This window comes from Tachyglossus aculeatus, chromosome 2 (genome assembly GCF_015852505.1).
Source record: "Tachyglossus aculeatus isolate mTacAcu1 chromosome 2, mTacAcu1.pri, whole genome shotgun sequence".
NCBI classification, from domain to species: domain Eukaryota; kingdom Metazoa; phylum Chordata; class Mammalia; order Monotremata; family Tachyglossidae; genus Tachyglossus; species Tachyglossus aculeatus.
The window spans coordinates 63,135,895-63,149,766 of NC_052067.1; the positions used below are offsets into that span (position 1 = coordinate 63,135,895).

At 44.1% G+C, this 13,872-nt stretch overlaps 1 long non-coding RNA gene across 2 annotated transcripts in view; it reads right to left on the reverse strand.

Annotated features, from left to right (window-relative positions):
- Nucleotides 1–13,576, reverse strand: part of LOC119920236 — a 74,560-nt gene extending 60,984 nt beyond the window's left edge. For both annotated transcript variants that reach the window (XR_005448005.1, XR_005447999.1), the window contains exon 1: nucleotides 13,290–13,576. This is a non-coding gene — a long non-coding RNA (uncharacterized LOC119920236). The remainder of the gene's footprint in view (nucleotides 1–13,289) is intronic.
- Nucleotides 13,577–13,872: the final 296 nt, after the last annotated feature.

A 13,872-nucleotide genomic window follows, 5' to 3' on the forward strand; every position in this document is an offset into this window, starting at 1 on the left:
TGAGCTCCACTGATCTGAAAACCAGATTCCCATGTGCTGTAGCCAACTCCAGCCCTGACTCACCAACAGGGTAAGTTCCTGAAGTTTTCTGTGCCTCCATTTCTCCCACCCATAAAATCGGGAGAACAACCTTTGCCGCCTACTCATCTCATAGGGTGGTTGCAGTCTCTGAGGTAAAGTGCTTTGAGCTATGAGGATGAAAGGGGCTATAAAGACAACTTAATATTATTGGGACCAGAGAAGCCCAAAGGACTTGCCAAAGACAACCAGCTAAAGATCACTGGAACAAACCGCCCAATGAAAAGAAAAGCAGCCCCAAATAAGAAAATTTTACCCTGAATTAGGGTTTTTTGAGGTTTATTCTCTGACTCCATTGAGATCAGAGTTGCATTCAAGCCATTCCAAAAGGCTACTTGTCTACCCTTTTCTTGAAGACCTCTCAAAAAGATTCATTCCACAACCTCCCTAGGTAATGGGCAGTTGTGTCTCACAACTCAGGTCATCCTTCTTAATGTTTAACTGAAATCCTTCCTGCTGCAATTGAAATTAATTCCCTCTTGCCTTAGGCTGGGAGTACACCAAAAGCATCTACTCACTATCACAAACATAAAAATAATAAAAATATTATTGTGGTATTTATTAAGTACTTACTCTGTGCTAAACATTCTATTTAGCGCTGCGTTACATTTGACACTGTCAAATACAGTCCCTGCCCCCAACTTGAGGCTTACAGTCCAAGGGGAGAAGAGAACAGTGATCAAGCAATATGGCGTAGCAGATAGAGCATGGGCCTGGGAGGCAGAAGGTCATGGGTTCTAATCTTGGCTCCGCCACTTGTCTGCTGTGTGACCTTGGGAAAGTCACTTCAATTCTCTGTGCCTCAATTACCTCATCTGTAAAATGGGGATTAAGTCTGTGAGCCCCACATGGGACTGGGACTGTGTCCAACCCGGTTTGCTTTTATCCACTCTAGAGCTTAGTACAGCAGCTGGCACATAGTAAGAGCTTAACAAATACCTTTATTATTATTATTATTAAATCCTCATTTTACAGATGAGGAAACTGAAGCAAAGAGAAGTTATGGGATTTGCTAGAAGTCACGCAAAAGGTAAGTGGCAGAGTTAGGATTAGAACCCAGGACTCCCAAGGCCCTGCTCTTAGAATATCTTCATGGTGTAAGATCTAGAAATTGCTCAGCCTGCAGGAGGACGGTAGTCTCCCGTGCTCTCACTCCTTTCCAAACCCCTTTTCCTCCTCTCAGTTATTTTAAAAGCCTCCAAACCCAGACAATTGTCCCCATCCATGGCTGATCTATTGCAGTTTACCACTCCTGCCACACCGTAGCCTGGACTCCTCCAATCATTTTTTTGTGGTATTTGTTAAGCACTTACTGTATGCCAGGCACATAGTATTAAGTACTAAGCATTGGGGTAGATAAAAGATAATCAAGTTGGGACACAGTCCCTGCCCCACATAGGGCTCCATAGTCTTAATCCCTGTTTTACAGATAGGTAACTGAGGCCCCAGAAAACTTAAGTGACTTGCCCAAGGTCACACAGCAAGTAAATGGTGGAGCTGGGATTAAAACCCAGGTCCTTCTGACTCCCAGGATGCTGCTCTATCCACTAGGCTACACTGCTTCTCTGAAAATGCTTATTAATAGTTCCCTGACTTCAGCCTCCTTTTCTTCAGGCTGTTTCACCAACCTTTTATCATTTTGATTGCTCCCCTTTAAGCGGCTAGATTTGGAAATTTACAGATTCCCATTCTTCATGGGGCTCTCTACTGTGGCACCAAAACCTACTCCAAAAGGTAATTTGAGGTTCAGAAGAAATTACAAGATGGTAAAGCTGTCAGACCACAAACATGACAAGCACAATACTAAGCTCTCTAATGATTCCCTGAATATTTCCCTTCATTTTGTCAAAATAACATCATTATCTCCACACAACGTTCAAAACACCTGCCTGCTCCAGGCACATCCCTCACAATGGATTTCTTCACCCTCTGCCTGCATGCCTCTCTTCTTAAAGACAAATCACTCCCACTTCCCCTTTTCCATTCTCTCGGCCTTCACCAATATGCCCGGACATTTCCCATGACATATTTCTACTCAATTCAGCCACACCATGAGTTTTCAATATGCACTGTGGTTAGGCCGTGAGCAGTGAATCAGGGAATGTTCTTTTAGAAAACAGGAGGCTGTCTGGGGTGACATGCAGCATCATGAGCTCCTTGAAGTCAGGGATCGTATCTACCAATCGTCTTGTCCTCTCCCAAACTTTTGTTTCAGTGTTTTTCACACAGAAAGTGCTCAATAAATACCAATAACTGTAAAAGAAACTGCCTGTGCTCTTCCAGGCAGGTGAGCATTCTTCATTTAGCATCCTTCCTCCATCCTTCTTTCATGGAATCAGTTCAGAATGCCAGCTGGAATATAGCTGATCAGCATCCCTTTTCAATGTCCATCAAATGCCAATTAATCCAATTTCCAAGGCAAAATTAAGATCAGCAGGAGTTCAGATAACTGAAGAGCCTTGGTCATCATTATGTTATTTCTTAAATGCTTACTATGTGCTGAGCAGTGCTAAGAACTGGGCTAGATCAAAGATAAGCAGATTGAATGCAGTCTTTGTACCACATGGAGCTCACAGTCTAAGAAGCAGAGAGAACAGGTACTGAATCCCCATTTTATAGATGAGGAAACTGGGGCCCAGAGAAGTTAAGTGGATTACCCAAGGTCACAAAAAGGCAAAGGGTGGAGCCAGGATTTAGAATTTAGGTCAGCTGCCGTGGACAAGCCTGGGGCCCTCGTTAATAATAATGGTATTTGTTAAGCACTTACTATGTGCTAGGCACTGTACTAAGTGCTGGAGTTTAGTTGTCTGAACTTGTTTTATTATTCATTCAATCGTATTTATTGGGCACTTACTGTGTGCAGACCACTGTACTAAGTGCTTAATAACAATGGCATTTGTTAAGCACCTACTATGTGCCAAGCACTGTTCTAAGCACTGGGGAGATACAAGGTAATCAGGTTGTCCCACAAGGGGCTCACAGTCTTAATCCCCATTTTACAGATGAAGTAACTGAGGCCCAGAGAAGTGAAGTGACTTGCCCCAAGTCACATAGCTGACAAGTGACGGAGCTAGGATTAGAACCCATAACCTCTGACTCTCAAGCCCAGGCTCTTTCCACTAAGCCAAGCTGCTTCTCCTCTGCTAGGCTGTAAACTCCTCAAATTAGGGATTATGTCGTCTGATTCCACTGTATTTTCCCAAGCATTTAGTACAGAGCTCTGTACAGAGAAAGTGCTTAGCAAATACTATTGATTAATTCATCCACACCAGCTTGTGTTCAGATAACCAATGAAAGTGGACGATCTGCTTTCCACTGACCTGAATTCTCTTTGGGCAATTTTCAAACTAGGAATGGCTTAGCAGTACTTGTTTTTTTTAAGCAATTTTAGGGTTTAGGTGGGCAGATGAAAGTGCTGTTTCAGGGTGGTGTGGAAACTGCTTTTAGCAAACTGCGAGTTATTTGAGGCAAGATTTCATTAATCAATGCGTGAAACCTATTTAGTGGAAGAATCTAATAGCCTGACACCAACTTTTCAACTCTAATCTGCTCCAATCACATAGACCTGTTCATCAAGTCATGAAGCCCACTGGAGAATGACAGATTAAGCCTATCCATGCTCAGCCCCCCTCCCCCAGCAGGAACCTCCCCCAACCTTCACACCCAGCTAGGTTCCCTGAGAGGTTTTTGACTTGTCAGACACCCCTTCTCTTGAATGCAATCTCAGAATTCCCTTTTATCATTCCTTTCTTCCTATCCATCTCTGCATTTTGCCTCAGCATGCTCTAACGGAAAGAGTATGGAATGAGGAGTCAGGAAACCTGGGTTACAGTCTTTTGTGTGACCTGCTCTTTTCACTAGGTCACACTGCTTCTCTACTTACAGGATGTGGACTGACCTGTGGATATCTCAGCACTGGGTGAAAAAAAACAGGCTAATGACCAATGTGAGGAGCATCATGGCCTAATGGAAAGAGCCCGGGCCTGGGGGTCAAAGGACCTGGGTACTAATTCCGGATCTGCCAATTGCTTACTGGGTGACCTTGGGCAAGTTACTTAGCTCCTATATGTTTCAGTTCTACCTGTTCTCCTTCCTATTTAGACTGTGAGCTCCATGCAGGCCAGGGACTGTGACCAACCTAATGAAGTTGCACCTACCCCAGTTCTTACAACAGTGTTTGGCACATGGTAGGCGTTTAACAGATACCATTAAAAATGATTCATGGAGATAGAATTATTATTACTATTATTATTATTATTGTTATGGCATTTGTTAAACACTTACTATGTGCCAGGCACTCTACTAAGCTCTGGGGTAGATACAAGCAAATCGGGTTGGACACAGTCCCTGTCCAATATGGGACTCACAGTCTCAATGTTCTAACCATTCTTTGGATAGCACTGGTGCTATTCCAGTCAATCACATTTACTGAATGCTTACTGTGTGCAGAGCGCTGCACTAAGCGCTTTGAACAGTACAATATAACAATATGACAGACACATTCCTCGACTGCTTGACAGTGATGGAAAGTGATATGCGCAATAGGCTGGAATAGAAGTCATAGCTGAAAAATTCCTTAGAAGGAAGTGCATGGCAAGATCAACATGCAGCTCAGGCCCAGGATTATTAGCCGAGGAGGAGAGTTAGAGGAAATTTGATTAAAAAATTTAAATAGTGACAGGCCAAGTGAAAATGGATTAGTCTATCCTTTCTGTCCTGCCCCATCACCCTGGGGGCACCGGATGAAAACGAAAGAGCGGATCAGATTCAGAGGCAGAATATTTTATTCTAAACATAATCAACCCATTGAATCCTCTCTTGCCAGAGCCTTGGAGACAAATTGATGAAATATATCACTGTCACATCAAGCCAAACACTATTTCAGGAGGGATGTGCCCTTGTAGACCAAGAGAAAAGGTCTCACACATTCTGGTTATTCTACAGGGAGACAGAGGGCAATAGACTTGGGTTATGCCTGTTGGATGATGGTATGAGTTAATCTCCCACTCTGGAGAACAAACTAACCCAGATCTTTAAATTCCCTCATTCTGCCCCCAGGACCTCCATTATCTTTTGCCCCCGATGACCTCACAAAACCATTTTGACAAAACTGAACTCATCCTCTAGACTGAAAGACTGTTGTGGCCAGGGAACATACCTACCAACTCTCTCAATGATTAGTACAGAGCTCTGCACACAGTAACCACTCAATAAATATGATTGATTGATTCACTGACTAATTGGGTGAGTTTCCCAGAGATGCAGAAGCTGATTCTAATACACACACCCAGGTCTCTTGTTGCGTCTTCCAGTGTGGCAGCAGAGAATACACTGAACAGGATTGGGGCCACTTACACATCCCTGCTTCACTCTCTTGGCAGAGGGAAACAGATCAGACAGGGCACACTCAGCTCTGACCCAGCCAGCCATGCCATCATGAAGTAGTCTGAGAACCCTGATGAACATTTCAGAGCAAGCCAAATCTACTTAATAAATTCTAGAGCCCAGGGAGACCAAAGGTATCAAATGCTTTTGCGAGGTCTATGAAAACTGTGTAGAGGTCTAGGTGCTATTCCCTGCACTTTTCCTGTATTTGGCATGCAAGGAAGCAGTGTGGTCTAGTGGACAGAGCACAGACCTGGAGTGGAAGGACCTTGGTTCTAATCCCAGCCCTGCCACTTGTCTGCTGTGTGACCTTGGGCAAATCACTTCACTTCTCTAGGCCTCAATGACCTCATCTGTAAAATGGGAATTAAGACAGTGAGGCCAATGTGGGACATATACTATGTCCAACCCGATTTGCTTGTATCTACTCCAGCACTTAGTACTGTGCCTGGCACATAGTAAGCATTTAACAAATACCACAATTATTATTATTATTATTAAAGTCCATGTCAACCGTGACACACTGTGGTCTGAAGACACATTGATATTCTAGGAGAGTCTGGTCAACAATATTCTTTGGTAGTCTGTCCAGAAGCACTAGCGAGGATCCTGCCAGCAATGAAGAATAATGGGATACTTAGATAATCCGATCTTCCACCTTTCTCCTTGAAGACGGTGATCATGGACGCATCTTTGAGCTCCCGCTTTATTTCCTCAGTGGACCATAGGTTGAGGAAGAGTTTGTGCAAGTACTTGATCAGGGTGTCCTTCCCATGTATGAGAAGCAGCGTGGCCTAGAGGATAGAGCACAAGCCTGGGGGGTCAGAAGGACCTGGGTTCTAATCTTGTTCTGATTGTCTGCTGTGACCTTGGGGAAGTCACTTCACTTCTCTGTGCCTCGGTTCTCTCATCTATAAAATGGGGATTGGCTGTGAGCCCCAAATGGGACATGGACTGTGTCCAACCTAATTAGTTTGTAGCCACCCCAGAGCTTAAAACAGTGTCTGGCACAAAGTAAGCACTTAACAAATTCCATTAAAAAGAAACTGTATGAAGCTCTCAGCCGGTATGAGATGCTTTCCCATTCTTCATGACTCTACTTTAGTGATTTCCCCAATAGTTGGAACAAATTTCCAGCCTTCTCACATTCATTCATTCAATTGTATTTATTGAGCGCTAACTGTTTGCAAAGCACTGTACTAAGCACTTGGAAAGTACAATTCAGCAACAAATAGAGACAATCCCTACCCAACAACAGGTGTTCTTTGTGTTTTGTGGAGATTCATCTTAATACTAGAAGGCGTCTTAAGAAGAAGACTGATCCCCCTCTTTGCGATGAGGCTGGAGCCATCTTCACTCTCTAGGGGTTTCAAAATGACATGCACAGGGCCATAAAACCTCTAGACTGTAAGCTCGTTGTGGGCAGGCAAAGTGTCTACGAACTCTGTTATATCATACTCTCCCAAGCTCTTAGTATATTGCTCTCCACACCATAATCGCTCAATAAATACTACTAACTGATTATAATATCTTCAGCCAAGTTTAGAGGTTTTTGGTTTCATGGCCACCTGCACGGCCTTGGATCTTTTCTGCTCTGGCTGCTGTGTGACCTTTGGCAAGTCACTTCACTTCTCTGTGCCTCAGTCCTCCTATCTGCTGGCTGTGTGCATTCTTATATTTGATTTGCATGTCAAGGAGCAGATGTCTGATAGCCTCACTCCTGAATTCGCCCAGCTGCCAGTGCATCAATATTCAGCAGCAAATACGTCTTTTATTTCCGAGTCATTTACATCAAACTGGTCTTAAAGCCTTCTCTGGCTGGGCCGACTGTATTGACAGTTAAGTGGAATATACTATAATGGAAAAATGGCCATTCACTGTGTATGCTTGTGACTGAGGTTTGCTCTTCCTTTTTTCAAAGGGATGCTATATTGTTGCTTGCAGGTGCCTCCTTATCAAAGTCCCACTGACACTTCAATCCCATTCAAAAATTAAACTCCTTGACCTCTCTCCTACATCCTCTCCTCCACCTACAGTACCCATCACAGTTGACATCATCTCCAACCTCGCTGTTTCTGAATTCTTCCTCCCTGGCCCTTTCCTCAATTCCTCGTTCTCTTTTAACTCCTCGTTCCGTTTCTAAGTCCTGTCTATCTTTGCCAGACCCTCTCCATTCAAATGGCCCCATCATATCCTGCATTGACTACTGTAATAGCCTCCTCCCTGGCCTCCCTGCCTCTAGTTTCCTCTCCTATCCAGTCACTTTGCTCGGCTGCCCAGATCATGTTTTAAAACTGGAAAAGCCTATACTTGAGGCCCATACTTAACTCAGAAACAGTCCAATGTTGGGCTTGGACTGGGCATTTCCCACTTGTTTGGGTGATTAATGCCATGGTGCCTGGAAAGAGTGGTTCCACAGGGTACCACATTCCTGTTGTCTCCCCCTTGCAACCTCCCCTCAGGGCCCAATCTGGGCTTCCTACCAGACAGTATCCAGGGCAGCTGGGGCAGGGGCTGCCAAAGTAAGTGACTTGCTCTTTGTGGCTCTACACTTCCAGCAAGCAGCAGGGAAGCACCATGAGATACACTCACCATCCTAATTGCTCGGCCTATTTTGACTTCCCCACTATCTGCTTGAATACTCAATTATGGATTAGATGAAAGTTCCAGTCATGATATAAGCCTGGAAGACAAAAATCTGTTCCTGAAAGTATCCCATTCAGGTCTCCAACACATTGTCCTCTTTTTGGATGAATGTTGATTGATTCATTCATTCAATCAACTGTGTTTATTGAGTGCTTACTGTGTGCAGAGCACTGTACTAAGCACTTGAGAAGTACAAATCAGCAATATATATAGTCCCTACGCAACAATGGGCTCACAGTCTAGAATGGGGAGACAGACAACAAAACAAGTAGACAGGTAATACCATCAGAATAAATAGAGTTATAGCTATGTACACATCATTAATAAAATGAATATAGTAAATATGTACAAGTAAAATAGAGTAATAAATATGTACAAATATATACAAGTGCGTGGGGAGGGGAAGGGGGTAGGGCAGAGGGAGGGGGGGGCGATGGGAAGGGTAGGAGGAGGAGAGGAGAAAGTGGGGGCTCTGTCCTGGAAGGCTCCTGGAGGAGGTGAGCTCCCAGCAGGGCCCTGAAGGGAGCTAGCTTGGCGGATGTGTGGAGGGAGGGCATTCCAGGCCAGAGGAAGGATGTGGGTCAGGGGTCAATGGTGGGACAGGCAAGAACGAGGCACAGTGAGGAGGTTAGCGGCAGAGGAGTGGGGTGTGTAGGCTGGGCTCTAGAAGGAGAGAAGGGAGGTGAGGTAGGAGGGGGCGAGGTGATGGAGAGACTTGAAGCCAAGACTGAGGAGTTTTTGCTTGATTCAAAGGTTGACAGGCAACCACTGGAGATTTTTGAGGAGGGGAGTGACATGCCCGGAGTGTTTCTGAACAAAGATAATCCGGACAGCAGAGTGAAGTATCGACTGAAGCGGGGAGAGACAGGAGGATGGGAGATCAGAAGGGATCAAATCTGCCATGATAATATTACAAAGACTATCAATCAATGGTATTTATTGAGTGCTTACTATGTGCAGAGAACTATACTAAGTGCTTGGGAGGGTATTTGCAGGAGCATTCCCTGTTCATAACAAGTTTACAGACTACTACTACTAATGGTAATTATAGTATTTGTTAAGCATTTACAATGTGCCACGAACCGTGCTGACTGCTGGGATAGATAAAAGCTAATCAGGTCAGACACGTGGGTCTCACCTAAGGGGATGGACAACAGGAATCCTATCCCCCATTTTTACAAATGAGGAAACTGAGGCACAAAAAAGTTAGGTGAACTTATTCAAGGTCACACAGCAGATAAGTGGTGGAGTGAGACCTGAGCTCTTTCCACTAGGCCACGCTACAAACACTTGCAAGCATTCAAGATGATCAAAAATGACATCCCCTCCCCCCTTGTTGCTTTAAGAAAAAAAATTCCTCATTGTCAAATATTAATTCCTTGCCTCAGCACCATATGGTTAAAGCATTACTTAATTTCACCACCTTGCACCACTTTATATGGCACATTATGTTCAAATGGGAAGAGGCCAGTACATTTCAAGATCTAATCACCTGGATGGTAATTAGAATCTGAGACATTAATCTATCATGTCTTTCAGTCTTTAAAAACAAGCCCCGCAACACTAAATTCAGATAATAATTTTAAAAAGCCTGAACTTTTGCATTTCAGTTTTCCAACAGGAGACATTCAGCAGTTAAAGAAATCTTAGCTGATATGCAGTCATAACTTGAAATTTTGTTTAGCTATGTTGTCTGTGAGCCAACGAACAAGGCCTAGAGTGTAACTCCTAGTCATAAACTACTATGATCCGCTATCCTGCATTCAGTGATCACTGAATCACTGGTCCATCTGGGGTATTGGCAGAGAGGATGAACACCCAACGGAGCCACAGAAAGAATTCTACTTTAAAGTGAGAGAGAGAGAGAGAGAGAGAGAGAGAGAGAGAGAGAGAGAGAGAGAGAGAGAGAGAGAGAGAGAGAGAGAGAGAGAGAGAGAGAGAGAGAGAGAGAGAGAGAGAGAGAGAGAGAGAGAGAGAGAGAGAGAGAGAGAGAGAGAGCGCGCTGTGAGGGGGATATTAAACTACATCTATATTACTACACACAACTATTTTTACAGGCTTTCTTTTAAGGCACAGACTGTTCTACAAGTCTCCAAGTGATGGTTATATACATTGATAGCATCCCAGGGAACTAGCAGGCTTAGCTCAGCAGACAGAGAAGTAGCAAGCAAGTGAAGCAGCATGGCCTAATGGATAGAGCATGGGACTGGGAGTCAGAAGGATCCAGGTTCTAATTCCAGCTCCATCACGTGTCTGCTGTGTGACCTTGGGGAAGTCACTTCACTTCTCTGGGCCTCAGTGACCTCACCTGTAAAATGGGGATAAAGACTGTGAGTGCCTTGTGGGATAGGGACTGTGCAAACCTGATTTGCTTGTATCTATCCCAGTGCTGAGAACAATGTTTGACACATAGTAAGTGCTTAACAAATACCATCATCATTATCAAGCAAAGAATCCCTCCCCATCTGAGAAGTAGTGAGCAAAGATTCCCCCCTTGTTTGTGAAGGGCTCTTTTTGTGGGAAATGGCATTCCCAGTCAGATTTCCTACTTCTCCTCCTGTCCCCTACCTCCTGGCTCCTCAAATAGATGCCTGTGTATTTTGGGACAATCAGGCTTTTCCAACAAAGCATAATTAACTTCGATAAAATATTCTGTATTGTCTCAGGATCTTCTCCAGATCTCTTTAGCAAAGAATATCTGCCAGTAAAACCGCCTATATCCTAATGTAAGAATTACATTCATGATTAGTATTCCCAATGTAAGCAGGGCCCTTAAGTTCTTTAGGAACTTTCTAAATGGGGCCCTAGTGGCCCCAGAGAGTCAGTGTTACTTCTAAAAGCTTTACCTGACTTTGAAAATGTCTTCTAAACACTGGGAATGAACGACATTGAGCCAGAGAAGTTATGTGCAAATATGGAGGGAAATCTGGGGAAACATGCTGATCTCTGCACTGTTTCCGGGCCCCTGGTATCTTTTCTTCAAGCAGGCCAGACATGGGGACTGGTTCAGTGTCTTCGATTTCAGTCTTCTGAGTGTCATTCCCAAGTTTTGGAGGGGACCTTCTAGCTATGACATTTTGCCCTTCAAGAATGCATGCTATAAAGCCTTCCTTTGGAAGCTCTAAAATCATAGATGCATTCTATTCTGTTAGAACTCAGGAAGCAACCAGGAAAAACTCTGTCATCAAAACCTCAAAGAAAGCACTGAGTGCGATAGACTGAGGATGGGACAGGTTGTCAGAAGGTTGGGATTTAAATGGATTCCTGCTCCGTCGTTGTGGTTTTAGGGCAAGTAACAATGTCTGTTTCCGGTTCTCCATCTTGTGGAGATGGTGTTAGAATGTTTTGAGCTCCTTGGAAGAACAGAACTTTATAAACAGAATGTCTATCACATGAGACTTCCAGAGTTAGCTTTCATTTAAATTGCTTTTCAACAATTCCCCTCTGCATCATGCAGAAACTCCTGGCTCTTGGCCTTAAGGCAATCAATCAGCTCTCCTCCCTACTTATTCTCACTCCTCTCCCACCGCACCCCAGCTCATACACTTTCCTCCTCTCAATCCAACCTATTAGCTTTTTTAAAAATGGTATCTGTTAAGCATTTACTATGTGCCAGGCATTGTTTTAAGCCTGGGGGTAGATATTAGGTAATCACATTGGACACAGTCTCACAGTTGTAATCCCCATTTAACAGATGAGGGAACTGAGGCCCAGAGAACTGAAGTGACTTACCCAAGGTCATGCAGCAGACAAGTGGCAGAGCCGGGAATAGAACTCGGGTCCTTTTGACTCCCAGGCCCGTGCTCTGTGTCTCATTCTCACTCTCACCTCTCTCACCATCGACCGCTTGCCCATGCCCTTCTTTCTCCCTGAAACTCCCTTCCCCTTTACATCTGGCAGACAGCTGTGCTCTCCCTCTTCAAAGCCCTTCTGAAATCACATCGTTCCCAAGAGGCCTTCCCTGATTAATCTCTCATCTCCTCACATTATTTTCTCTGCTACTGCGACTTCAACAATTCCACATTACCTAGGAAACTGGGTACTCGCAAACCCTGCATTGTACTTATGTATACGTCTTTATACTCATTCGTTCCTCCTACCTGTAAATAATTTTTGCCTCTGCCTCCCTGACTAAACTGTAAGCTCCTTGAGGCCAGGCATCATGTCTAGTAACACTAGTATACTCTCCCATGTGCTTAATACAGTGCTGTACACCCAGCAAACACGCAATAAACTTATTATGGTTTTTGTTAAGCACCTACTATGTATCAAGCCCTGTTCTAGGTGTTGGGGCAGATACAAGTTAACCAGATAGGCACAGTCTCTGTCCCACATGGGGCTCACGGTCTAAATATGGGGGAGAACAGGCCTTGACTTCCTATTTTATAAATGAAGAAACTGAGGCACAGAGAAGTTACGTGACTTGCCCAAGGTCACATTAATTGTCAGAGACAGGATTAGAATGTGGGCCTGCTGACATTTTCCAGTAGGCCCACACTCTTTCAACTAGGCCATGCTTTTCCTCAATCAATACTGTTGACTGATTGATCTAGAGTATAGTCTGCAACAGTCCCCTAATAAGCAGCAGCAGCATGGCTCAATGAAAACAGCCCGGGATGGGAAGCCAGAGGTTGTGGGTTCTAATCTCAGCTCTGCCACTTGTCAGCTGTGTGACCTTGGGCAAGTCACTTAACTTCCCTGGGCCTCAGTTTCCTCATCTGTAAAATGGGGATGAAGACTGTGAGCCCCACATGGGATAACCTGATTACCTGGTATCTACCCCAGTTCTTAGAACAGTGCTTAGCACATAGCAAGCACTTAACAAATACCAACATTATTAATACATTTACAGAACACAGTTTGCCAACTCAAGTCCTATGACCATGCACATTAGGAACTTTGTCTTAATCATATAGGCATTTGGAGTAAAGCTCTGACACACTGAGAATAAAGAATTAAGTTAGCTGTAGCTTAGCCACAGGACTGCATATCACCCTATTTTTTAAAAATCTCTTACAATGGTTATGACAATGTCAAACCTTAGGGGTGACTCTTGAGGGATAAGCAGTGAATGGCTGGGAGGCCTTCAGCAAATGCTAAATATCTACCATCAAGCTCTCAATCATTTTTAATAAAAGCAGCTCGTTACTTCAAGGTGGGTATGAGGCAGGTGACCTTACCTTAAGGAAACTTTAAGATGCTGCATCAGTTTTCCGGAAAACTTGATTGCTTGTACGGCAGACGTGGGTAGACTCTGATTCAGCTTAATGTCGTGGTTGGTCGAAGCTATGAAAGAACTTTATCAAGCTTTATATGGGCATGGTCAGTTTCTTATATGAGAAAAAGGAGATCTGAACCCCAGTTTGTGATCCCAAGGAAATCTGGCCATTAACCAAGACAGCAATAATCATCGAGGATAAAATATGGCATGTTGGACTGATTTTCACAGGGAATGAATAATCCCTTGCCCTTTGTAACTACATTAAAAACACACCGGGTTCAGTGTAGACCCTTTCATCATCACCCTGATGTGGTTAACTTTTTGGCCTTCCACTTGACCTGGTGACTAGGAGGGGGGCTTCAGTGTTCTGTCTTTCAGCATGGCCACTCCTGTTGAGGGACCACTTTTGTCACCATTAATGCCCCTGATCACAATCTGGTGATTGAAACAATCCACTTCTGGGGCATTACCCTAGGTCTTGCTTCTCCTTCAAGTGGTGGCTGGTGACATTTGGGGTCTAAAGAAATCCCAAGTTGGCACCC